Source organism: Mustela nivalis, assembly GCF_964662115.1.
Source record: "Mustela nivalis genome assembly, contig: HAP1_SCAFFOLD_223, whole genome shotgun sequence".
Taxonomy (NCBI): domain Eukaryota; kingdom Metazoa; phylum Chordata; class Mammalia; order Carnivora; family Mustelidae; genus Mustela; species Mustela nivalis.
In genome coordinates this window covers 989543-1002725 of record NW_028136413.1, presented here as the reverse complement: position 1 = coordinate 1002725, position 13183 = coordinate 989543, and positions in this window count along the sequence as shown.

Sequence of the window (13183 nt, the reverse complement as noted above, 5' to 3'; positions counted from 1 at the left end):
AGGACACATGGCTGCACAAGTCCATGGTGGCCTTCATCATCCTTCCATGGCAGTGTAGCTGCACTGCACATGGGGCTATGAGCAATCCCTAATCCTCGAAGTGTTTGATCAGCCTTTTGCACAGGCCAATCCTTAGACCAATCAGCTTCATTGATGATACTGCGATCTGCTCCAGTGTTCAATAAGCCCATGAATTTCTTGTCTCTTATCCAAAAAGAGTAAAAGGTTCTATTTTCCATGCATAGCATGACGCATGCTAGAGGAGCTCCTTATATAACCGAACCCCTTCTGTCCCCGCGTAACCTCATGGCTTCCAAAAAGCTTGTGACAACTAGGCAATACCAGGATTTGAGCTATCTTATCACCTGGACTAATAGCTGTAATTCCACGTGGGGAGGATACCAGGATTTTCACCGTTCCTTTATAATCAGCATCTATAACTCCGGGGTGAACAAGGAGTCCTGATAATGCCATGGAGCTCCGTCCTAGCAAGAGGCCCACGGTATCCTCAGGTAATGGACCCTTAAAATCTGATTCGACTACCTGGGTCCCCATCTCTGGAGTCAGTATGAGTCTGGTGCTGGCACGGATGTCCAATCCTGCACTCCCTGTTGTGGCTCGCCTTGGCTCGTCAGCGGATAATGCGAGCGAGCCACCTGTTGGAGCACCCCATACATTTGAGGGCCCTGGGGTGTGGGGCCCCCCCTTCCCTTTTTTTGACCATCTTGGAGGCAGAGAGTTTCCTTGTATATCCCTTATTGAGCGACATTCATATGCCCAGTGGGCACCCTTCCCACATCTTGGGCAGATACCTGGTTTTTTAGGCTCTTGATAGGACACCTTTCTCTCGGGGCACTCACGCTTAAGGTGTCCTGGCTCCTTGCAGTAATAGCAAACTCCAGGAGTACCTTATGTTTATATTGTTGAGCTCCCTGAAATCCTTGTAAACCTTGAGTGATAGCTGCAGCCATAACCTGCCCTTGAATAACACTGTCGTTGATATCCCTACAAACTTTAATATATGTATTCAAGTCTTTGCTTTTCCAAGGTCTGATGGCTTCTTTACACCATTTATTAGCTTGCTCATAAGCCAGCTGTTTTATCAATGGCATGCCTGCCTCTACCTCCCCAGATATTCGACCAGCTGTTTGCATCAGCCTCGCTACCAAATCAGCATATGATTCATTTGGTCCTTGTATTACCTTAGACAGCTGACCCTGTAAATCCCCACTGCCTTGAATTGTCTTCCATGCTTTAGTGGCCGCCGCGGCTATTTACAGATACACCGCAGGGTTGTATTGTATTTGGGCCTGCTTTCCCATGTACGGTCCTATTCCCATTAACATTTCTAGGTCCCACTGAGGATTTCCAGCCGCTGCATTACGGCAGGCAGTGTCCTCTGAGTATTCTTGCCAGGCTGTTTTCCATACTAGATATTGCCCTCCCGACAAGGTTGCGCAGGCTAGGTTACCCCAGTCTTCAGGGACTAAGTTCATTCCTGTTATGGTCTCCAGCAAAGATACTGTAAAGGCTGCCTGAGGGCCATACTGCATGACTGCTTCCTTTAATTGCTTAACTAGTTTACAATCAAGAGGCTGATGATACCGCTGGTTGTTTTGGTCGTCTAAAACTGGAAAGGCAGAGGCCAGGTCATGATCTCTCCAGCTTGAAACCCTGCCACTACCACATGTGGTGCAGCAGCTACAAGCTCCTTGGCACGCCATAGGATTATTCGGTGGAGGGGCACTAGGCGTCGCTGGAGTCGATAGTTTCAACTGTTCAAAGTTGCAATGCATTTTACGGCCTAACTCCTCCCCTGACATTTCTTCTTCCTCTTCACTAGAACTACCCCCCTCTGAGGCACAAGAAGACCAATCCTCTTTCAATTCCTCCAATGCCAATGCTCCCTCTTGTAGAGCTGATTCATATTTGGGTTTAGGCCCCACCAGTCATCCCCGGACTAAGGTCCATATTGCCAGGGACCCAGGTTGCAAAGGCGTTTTATTGTCCTGTTTCTTCAAATCCTCCCCTAAGTGGTCCCATTGAGGTATGTTTAGCAAGCCTTCATCTAGGAACCATGGAGCCGCCTTTTCCACTGTATTCAAAAAGGCCCGAGCAGTTTTTGCTTTTAGTGAATTTCCATTGGCTTTCAGCAGGTCTTTTAAAGACTCTTCCAACCGCACTTTAGATACTTCAGATCCCATTATGAACACACAGACAACAGACACGGACGTTAAAGACAGTAACTAACACATCAACTTTTTACACGCATATACTTCAGTCGACATTTACTTCCCGCTTTACCGTGGAATTCACACTTTTGAACGTGGCCTTTACTCCCTGCTTTACCGCGGAATTCCCACTTTTTTACGTGGCTAATGTCCCCGCTTATCTGCAGAACTTTACTCCCCGCTTTCCTGCGAATTACCTTGCAAGATGCCTTTATTTAGTTCCCGGGTGCCGGCGCCATTTATCGCCCTCGACCCGCAAGGACGACAAGAAGCCCCAGTTCAGATGTATCTTCTCTCTCTTTATTTCCGCAAGTCTACACACTTATATACGCTTACCTGACCAATCAGCGAGCAGGGTACAGGAGGGAGCGAATCAGGCTGCACACCTAAATGAACAACTTTGCTAGCAACCAATGCTGTTTACTTCCTCTTTGGGCATTCCGCTTAGTCTCATGAGGCAATCCTAACCTGGCAACTAGCCAGGCGCCATCTTTTAATGGCGGAGGCCGCCCTGGTTGGGGTCTGCCTCCGACACCTAAATGACGTGTGCTGCAGTCCTTTGGCTCTCACTTTCTCTTTGGCTCTTTCAGGAGGGCCTTTTTGTGGGTGGCGTCTTCGCCCCCATGGTTCCCTCCTTCCTTTTTAGGTAAGGAGGATTTTGTTCTTGTTTTTGTTTTTGTTTTTTTGTTTGTTTTAAAGGTTTATTTATCCTTTTAAGGATATTTATTTATTTGAGAGTCTCCATCGGGGGCATGGGGAGGGTAGAGGGAGAGAGTAAGAATGTCAGGTACACTCTGCACTGAGCCAGGAGCCAGACTGAAGACTCCATCCCAGGACCCTGAGATCATGAAGTGAGCCAGAGTCGGGAGGGGCATTCTTAACCCTCTGAGCCCTGAAAATGGGCTGAGAATATGTAGTAGAACACTGCTGACTGTACTGTTTGTCACTTGACTCATTCAGAAAATTACACAATTCCTCAAAATAACATGCCATGCCATCATTAAAATCAGTGGTCCCAGGCAGGAGAGAGATTGTGAATGACTGCCTCCTACACAGGGCACTGGTGTCTGGACAGGGTGTGATGGAGCACGTGTAATTAAGCCTATGGTCTCTGTGTTGTCACGTGTGGATTTAGCTTTCCAGGGTATGCATTGCTTTCTTTACTTTGTCAGCACACTTCTCTCCTGCCTCAGGAGCCTGGGAAGGGGCTTCGGCCTGGGGTATGGGCAAGAGGCCAGGACTTTAGGAGAGGCTGCTCCAAAGCTCCTGGTGGCAGAAGAGCAGAAGGGAGCAGGGGAACTGGGGCCAAAAGAAAGAGGCCCGCTGGCTCCCAGGGCACTCCAAGCCTGGAGGCATAGCAAGCAGCACTGGCAGTTGCAAGACTCAGTGTGGGGAACTGCCTCCCTGGGAACGGCTTCTGGACTGGGTCCCCACTACATCCCCTTAAGGCAGATTTGCAGGGCCTGGAGCCCATCGCCACTTGCCGGAATCACACGCTCCACCTCGCTGGGCCACTAGGTCACCAAGAGGCCCGCATGCCCCCAAGGAGCACACTCTCCATGACATGCAGTCAGTAGAAGCAGTGCATGTGGGAGCTGGTCTCAGGAGACTGGCAGCTGTGGAGGCTCAAGGGGCGGCGGCAGAGGCAGTGGCGGCACTGAAGGATGCTCAAGGCCCAGTGGCCTAGGTAGGGCTGAGGTCCTGGGCTGTGAAGGGAGAGGGGCGGACCACGAGGACTCCACCTATGGCGTTACTCCTCCAAGCAGTGCTGGTTTAGGCTCTTGGGGGGTGGGCGGGGTTACAGCCCATCCTTGACCATGGGCCACAAGAAGAGCCTGACTAGGTACCTGCATGGAGCAGAGGGAGTGGAATGGGAGGAAGGGATGGGGGCAGGCAGGGACTGGCACTGGCTGGACTCTGGGGTCACCTGGGGTGGGGGGAGGCAGGCATTGCTAAGATGGAGTTCCCGGGGCTGGAGGATATCCTGGCGCTGGGGATGTATCTCTCCCGCTAGGGATCGGGATTGGGGCTGTTCCCACTGCTGCAGCACTGGGGGCTCTTTCTCAGGGGCCCTCCGTGACTGGGGGGCTCAGTCAGTTAAGCATCTGCCTCTACCTGGCATCCTGATCTCAGGGTCCTGAGACTGAGCCCTGCTCAGAGAGGAGGCTGCCTCTCCCTCTCCCTCTGCGTCTGCCCACGACTTTTGCTCACTGTCTCTCAAATAATAAAATCTTTTGAAGAAAGTAAATATAAAAGTTTATTTAGCATAATGTTGAGAAAAACAAGTTCAATCTTTAAGAAAAAATGATGATAGTGATAGGTATAAGTATCAGTTTAAACTAGCTTTGTATGACGGATCTCGATGAATCTTTGCATCCATGCCCTGAGGAATGAATCCATGCTGTCCCCACATCACAGGGAAGGACACAGAGGTTTGGAGACGTGAAGTAGTTATCCAGGCAAAGAGTAGAAATTGGAATAATGGAAACTGGTCCTGTTCTCTTCCAGAGGCTCAACTGGCAACTTGATTTTTTCCATTTCCTTAATAAACATAGACTTTTTAGACTACGAACCAGTGCTACATTCTGTCCCTCCAGGATTCTCCCCAGGCCCCATCAGAGAGGGCTCTGGGGCCAGATTCTCCCTCCCTGTTCCAGGGGCCCCGGGTGACTCCTTCTGTCTGTTCAGAAAGAAGGACACAGAGCTATGGGGAGGGACCCTTCCTTGGCCGCGGGTGTCCCCCTCTGCTTGGCTTTCCCATGCCCTGCTGGAAGGTGAAGTCAGAGTCAGAGGTTGAGAGGTGGCTGGGGAAGGAGGAGGAGGCCAAGGGCATCCCAGCCTGGTGATTCCACTTACCTGCCAGACCATTCTTCCCAGGTCCATCCAGCATCCCATTGATCTGCTGCGACTTCTGCTGCTGGTGCTGCTGGTGCTTCCAGATCCCTGCCAGCACCAGCAGGAGTGTAGGAGGGATCTGCCCTGTGGGGACCCAGGAATCTTGTAAGATGCCTCCAGCCCTTTCCACAGGTGCCCAATCCCCCATTCCTTTCAGGGTGCCCTGGAGCTCAGTTGCCTAGTCCTGTATAATCCCTCACTTGTTCACCTTTCCCACTGTCCAGGAATATCTCAGTCTTGCCAGGGGCCCAGAGCTCACCCCACAGTTCATGGGGTCTTCCTGCCATCTGGTGCCGGAATGCTGATGTCGGCAAAGGGCAGGGCATAGCACAGGCCTGAAACAGGAGGGACCTGTGGTTGTCACACGGGCTGCCATTAACAGGGGTGAGACATGAGGCACTGGATCTCCAAAGACACTGAGCCCCTGGCGGTGATGACGTCAATGTGTGTGTGTTCTCAACATGTGACTTCTTCTTGTCCTCCACACAGTTATGGACATGGGCATGGACACTCCCGGTTCAGTGAAGGAAATGAACACCAGGCCAAACAGCAGGTAAGCAGGACAGCTGGATCTCAAACTCTAGGCTCCTGGCTTGTCTCCAGGGGCCACAAAAGGTTTCATAGATGGGCGACTGACACTGGCTTTGGGGACACCTCCTCAACTCCATGACTGATCTCACCTATTTGAGGCCCCCAAACTCTATTCCCTGCTTCTTTCCCTGCTCCCGATTCCAGTTCTAATCAAGGTGACTCTGGCCATCTTCCATGGAAGTCCCTGGCCCCCTTACAGGTTGGGCCTCTCTCCTGTTCCCTTTTGGGATAGTCTGACTCCACCCCTTCCATAGCTGGTCTCCTCCTACAACCAGAGCAGCCCAACTCTGGGGTTCTTGAGGTGGACAGCGGCATCTAAGCAGAATTGAATACTTTGTTTTGTTATCCTTGTTTTGTTGTTGGCTTGTTTTTTATGGTTTCTGTATGTGTATGTTTAGGATATTGTTGTAACTGAGGGTGGCAGGAGTGAAAGTGGGTGGGAGGATGGGGTGGCTGTAGAATGGGCATTGGAGAGGGTATGTGCTTTGGTGAGTGCTTGAACTGTATGCGACTGATGAATCACAGACTACCCCTGAAACAAAAACTACATTATAAGTTAATTAGAAAAAACAAGCTGTTGTGCTATTTAAGCAGTACTAGAGTGGTTCCTGTTTACAAGAAATTTACACAATAATAAAGTGGTGGTTTGTAGAGCACTGAAAATCAGCTGTCTTGGGCCAGAAGGAGTTGAGGAAACATTTGAGAGTCCTAAGGAGACACAGTTTTGGAAGTTCAGCTCAGGACAGGCCCCAGGAGAGAGGATAACAAGGGGTTTGTCTAGTCTCCTGGGTCCCTGGCCCTGCCCCCATGCTTGGCTGTCCCTACCCAGCACAGATGGAGCTGCCAGCTCTCTGGGTGTTATCCTAGATCCGCCACGGGAGAAGCTGGTGAAAGTCTTCTCTTAAAATGCTCTCATTCCTGGAGGTCCCAGAAGATGACATGAGAGTCTGATTGGACTGTTTCCCTGTAAAGTTTCCTCATATAAAGCCGAAGCTAGTGCGTAGGAGGGTCACAAAGAGAAGTGACAGATCTACTCTGTTGGAGGTGTTCCAATGTCTCAGCCAATTGGGGATGATTTTGAGACCATGAAGTCTTCTCAGACTAATACCAGAGGATATTCCAGCCCAGAAGACATATTTGATTTCAATTGTATCATCCTCGTATCATTCAGTTCCAGTGTTGCTCTTTTCCTTTTCTATTTCTTTTTTATTTAAGATTTTATTTACTTATTTGACACACAGAGAGAGATCACAAGTTGGCAGAGAGGCAGGCAGAGAGTGAGGGGAAAGCAGGCTCCCTCCTGAGCACAGAGCCCAATGTGGGGCTTGATCATAGGACCTGATCATGACCTGAGCCACCAGGAGCCCCTCTTTTTTCTATTTCTTTACTCCTGTTCCCATGATAGAGGTACTTCTGAATTTCTAAACATATGGGAATTTCTAGTTCACTTTTTATCAGTGATTTCTAGCACATTATATTACCACAAGATGCTCTGTAGTTGCCTGAATTGATGCATCTGAAACAAAATTGAAATTTCCCTTATGGCTAAAGTAAATTGGGCGTATTTCTGAAATGGTCTCCTATGTGCCTAAAATCAGTGGATGTGGATGTGGACAGATGTATGGAGACAGCTATGGGATTCAGATGGTTTGCCATTAAGATCTACATCTTGTGGATGTTCTGTCTGCATTGAGTTGCTGAGAGAGGGCTCGAACCTCCTACTCTGGTTGTGTACTTGCTTATTGTTGCAGTTTGGTTCTCCTTTGCTTTCTACATTGTTCAGCCAGTGGCTCTCAGACGGGAGTTTGGAAGGGAAGGAGAGAGCGCCCAGAAGAGGGAACAGGGACCTGGGTTGGAGGAAGTAAATAAGAAGAATGGCTAAAGATCCAGAGAGGATCTGTCGTTGCGATGGCATGTGTTGGTGTATCAGGTGGGAAGGGGCTTTGTACCAATGAGGTCACCTGTGGCATCCATGTTGAGCTACTAGCGGCAAAGGCAGGGGATTGGTCGAGAGATTAGAATGTTTCTAGGTTGCTAAGGAAACGTTCAAACCCGGGAAGGCTTGGTGGAGGATGGATTCTCCACACCAACTGCTCCTGAGAGTTCACTTTACCTGCTAATGTGTCCTTCTGACCTTGTCCTTTACTAACCTGCTGACCTCCTAACTTTTCTGAACCGTGCTACTTCCCCTTGAGAACTTAATCTGACCCTGACACCGCCTGACACTGTCCCTGACCCCTCCTCCTGACCAACACCTTCCCCATCCTACCCTCTATTTCTTCCCTATTCCCCTCCCTAATTACCACCCTGCCCCTCCCCACCCCTTTCGAACACCCCACCCCACCCTCCCCTGCCCCCCAACCATCTCCACTTCCTCCCTGGGCCCACAGTGCCCCTTAAAAGGACCAGGATATGATGGTGCAAAGGCTACTCTTCTGGCTTGTCTTGCTCCACTGTCCCAGTTCCCCAAACACAAATGTAAGTAAATGTGACACTTCACTACCCAAATGTGAGTAAATGTGACACTTCACTCATGTCTTCCTTCTTATCCTTCTTCTCCTTCTTCTACTCTTCTTCTTCTTCTTCTTCTTCTTCTTCTTCTTCTGATATGAATTATTTGAGAAATAGAGAAAAAGGGCTGATGTGTAGGGGGCAGAGAGGGTGGGAAAGAGAAAATCCCAAACCAGCTGTGCAGTGAGCACAGAGCCCAAAGTGGGCCTCAACCTCAGGACCATGAGATCATGACTTGATCCAAACCAAGACTTGGTCACTTATCTGACTGAGCTACTTGGGTGCCCATAAGCTGCTAGTGGTGTTTTCCTTCCGACTGGGTTATTTAATCACAGCTTTTTCATGGGGTTCTTGATGGTAAATTTAGAAGAACGAGAGTTCTTCCTGATGACTGGGCACCACAGAGCAGGTTTCAGGGTCAACCGGAAGGGGTTGAGGCCACAGCCATTTCTCTCATGTTTTGGGTCCTGTCTGTGCTGCTTGGTCCAAGAAGTACAGCTTTGGTAGGATGCAAACCTGAAGGCACCAGGTTTATAGTGTCAGGAGGCAGGAATTTTGAAGATAGGAAAAGCCATTGAGCTCTTTGTCCTAAATAGGGGGCTTGTGTGATATGTACATTATATCTCTTTAAAATTGTCTTCAAAAATGTCAGGAACACTAATTTAGTAGGAGCTAGGGGTGCTAGATTGTCCCCTGGAATCCTGGTGAAGAACCTACTGCAAGCCTGGTAAATTCAGGGTACAGCTTCTGTTTAGTTTGTTTTTTTTTTTAATTTTTTATTTTTTATAAACATATATTTTTATCCCCAGGGGTACAGGTCTGTGAATCACCAGGTTTACACACTTCACAGCACTCACCAAAGCACATACCCACCCCAATGTCCATAATCCCACCCACTTCTCCCAAACCCCCTCCCCCAGCAACCCTCAGTTTGTTTTGTGAGATTAAGAGTCACTTATGATTTGTCTCCCTCCCATTCCCATCTTGTTTCATTTATTGTGTCAGCGCATTGTTTATATTTGTAGAGTTTGAAATCCCTGGGTATCTTAAGCATTGGGGTTGGGGCTAGAGTGTTAAGAAGTGAAATATCCTTTTTGCTCTGCTTCTTGGTTGGAGGCTGTCCCCAGGGACTGTGTGTCCCACCAGGTCCATGGAGACCTGAGAATCCCACAAGACACTAATAGACCACAACCTGCTGGGATATATGTCACAGGAAAATCACTAGGAGTGATGTGATTAGGAAGTGAACGAGTTGTTGTCCTTTCTTTGACCAAGTATGTGCAGTGTGTTGATTTTCCCAAAAGAAGAAAGTTCTGGATGTCCTTAGGATTGTCCAAATATAAAGAAATACGTGGTTCCCAGCCTGAATATTTCATTCTGTCATGAACAAGTAAACCCTGTACCCCCAGGAGAAAGAGAGAGAGTCAGCCAACAGTTAGGGAACACCCCTGGAAATAAGTAGACTACTTTAGATCCGCTTGCACCAGATTATGAAAGAGGGATCCGGAAGTGTCAATAGTCAAGAAGGATGCTTGTATTGAGGCAGACCCATCCCACATGAAGACCTCTAGTCAAAGTAGACCCCATTCTGTTTCATTTGAGTCTTCAGAAGAGGGAATTTCTTGGTCGTCTGGATTGGAATCATTCCCCTCTACCTGGGCTGCATCTCATGGATCAGTTCACCTTTCTCACCCTTCCTCATCTCTGAACTCTTGCCTAAATGAACTGGTGTTGCATTTCCCACCTCCACCTGCTCATGGCCACTTTCGGAGAACCTAGAGTTTTTGGCCCCACTGGCTGTCCTCTAGTTAAGACTCAGCTACTGATATCAGCATCCAGACAGCTGCCAGATGTACTGAGTGCCCACAGCTGGGCGTGTTTTACATTCCTGACAAGACAGCCTCTGTCTTTTGTGCATTTGATCCCCATGACCAACCATTTTGCTGACAGCTACTGCTCTCTTCCAGACAGCGGCTATTAAAGGCAGTGTAGGTTTCCCACCAGTACACATTTTCCTGACCTCAGCTATGAGGGCTGAAGAGGAAAATGTTTTAGATTTCAGGAGCTCCTTTCTAGAGAGGTGTGTTTGCACAAAATTCAAGTTTGGTGTGAATTAGTATGAATTGCATTGTCAGTGTCTTTTCTCCTGAAATACTTCTAAGTGTAGTTTTTGTAAAATGATGTGTTCCTGGCCTCGGTGTTTGTATCCAGGAATTTTGTATTAGAATTCACAGGCACTTGGGTGGTTCAGGCAGTTAAGTGTCTGCCTTAGGCTTGGGTCATGATCCCAGGGTGCTGGGATTGAGCCCTGGTTGGGCTCCCTGCTCAGCTGCCACTCAGCTACTCAGTCTCCCTCTGCCTTTCCCCATCTCTCTTTAAAATAAATAAATACATTCGTTAATATTTTCCCTGTTTAGAAAGATAAATTTTAAGTTGCTCTTGCATGATTTACTTACATTACCAAGAAATAGGAACATGAATTGCTTCCATTGGCTTTTTGGAGATACTAACCCTCACAGATATGCTTAGAACATACATGATCACCTGATTATGTACTTCAGAAATCTGACATCTGGGTTTGTGATTCAGAATCAGAGTGAGCATTGAAAGAAAACATCAATGTTTTCAGAAACTAATCAGTAACTCTGATTTATTTTTATTGGGCAATAATCACATGTCGTATTAACGAGCAGCCTCCTGTCTCTCTCACTTATGTCCTGATCTATAAACATGTGTCCATATAATGTGCTCATTTGTACCTCTAGTACAAATTCTATTCATGCTTTCCCTCATTCATCCTTAAATTTTGGGTGTAGTTTTAGAAATGGTCCAAAGGAGTTTTTCCAGGTCCTTCATGGATGTACAATAGAAGTCACTGACTCCTTACCTATTCTAAGTTTACATTGACTTACCTTGTTTATTTTATGTTGGCTCATAAATTCTCAAGTTCTGTTAGCTATAGAAAAAACAGTTGCAATGTGCTTGTAGATAAAATAAAATCTCTTAAGATTTGTCTATTAGATTTTGCCTGCAGCTTTAGTGTGTCATAATGTATATATGATCACAACATCTTTTCAAAGAATACTTTTTGTTGATATTAGACATAGGGAAGCAACAAGGAAGCCATCATCATGGTAAGTTGGTAAACACACTCATCACTGCCAAAAGTTTTCCCCAGCTCCTTGGAAATACCTCTGTGCTCCTTCTCCTCCAGGAGGAGCCTGTTAAGAGGTATGCTCACCTCCTGGAGGCTGATTGAGGGTTTGTAAAGTTGGTTTTTTGTGACAGATACACATTAAAAATCTTTGAGATTCCTCATTGTCTCAAATGGTATTTCAGCTTGTCCTTTCCTTGCCTGATCATTTCTGTCTTGGCCCTCATGGGACTGAAGTTCTGTGGAAGCTTCTCATTTTAACTGCCTTCTTGGGAACTTGTGCCTTTCTCATATACCTCTGGAGAACCATCCTCGCTGTAAGTATATTAATGTACCTTCTGTACTTTCATTCATAAATAAGCAAAAAATGTTATAGTCCCTGGACATTTTTATGTCCATTCAGTACTACAAATTTCCCTCTAATATGTCAATTTTGATTATCACCTATATTGATGTAGTTTTAAATTTCTATTGAAGTGCCTTCTTGATCCATATGTTCTTTTTTTTAAGTTCAAGCATAATTGGCTAACAGTGTAATGTGAGTTTCAGGTGTACAACATGACTCCGCAATTCTGTACATTTCTCAGTGCTCAGCAGAAGAAGTGCACTCTTCTTTCCCTTCACCTCCTTCACCCATCCCTCCACCCACCTGCCCTTCCACCCATGTCTTCTTCAGAAGTGTGCTGTTGAATCTCTCTCTCTCTGGTCATTTCTCCAGCTATCTTTCTGTTCTCGATCTCTAGTTTAAGTCAACTGGGGTCTGAGAGCATAGTTCCGGTGATTTCAATTCCTTTGGTGGTTCACATGTGTTGTATGGCCCCGAATTTTGGCTCTCTTAGTGACTGTTTCATGTCAGCCCGAGCAGAATGTCTACACCTCATTGTTGAATGAAGTATTCTGCCGATGGTAGGGGATGGGGTGGATGGGTGATGCTGGTCCCTTCACCTGTGTTCTCATGGAACTTCTGCATCTCTGGGTCTGTCAATGAGGGAGAAGAGGATTTTGAATTATCCAGCTGTAGGAATGGATTCATCTGTTCCCACCAGCAGTATTTTCAGTTTCTGTTTCATGTGTTCTGACACTCTGTTGTTGATGCATACGCATTAGAAATTGTTGTGTCTTTTTGGAGAATTGACCCCTTCATCATTGAAATAATGCCCGCCATTATTCCTGACGGGTTTCCTTACTGTGCGATGTGTGTTGAAGGACCATTTCACTGGCCACAGATTTCTAGCTTGATGTTCCTTTAAACAGTATAAACACTTCATCCTTCTTGATGGCATGGTTTCTGAAAAGAAGTGTGATGTCGTTCTTATCCTTTTCTCTGGAGTAAGGTGTTACTGCTCACCTCTCCCCTTCCCACACCCACTCCCAATCCCTGCTCCAGATTTCCAAAACAAGTTCTTTGTCTTTAATGATCTGTAGCTGAATATTCTAAATTAGGAAACATTGGTGGTTTTGGTTCATTGTTTGTGTGTGTGTGTGTGTGTTGGTATTTATCCTTCTTTCAATGTTTTGATTTTCCTGGATCTTGATTAGGTAACTCCATTAATTTCAGACAATCCTCTGTCATTATTCCTTCAAATAGCTCTCCGTCCACTCTCCTATAGGAATAGGTATTCCTGTTATGTGTGTGTTACACATTTTGTAATCACCTATCAGTCTTGAGTTTTCTGTGTTTTCTGTGTAATTTTTGACTTTGTGTTTCTCTTTTGGAAGTTTCTTTCCTGTCAATGATTCTTTCCTCTGGTTTATTTTGAGTCTCTTCATGAAGCCAGCGCAAGCACTCTTGATTTTTATA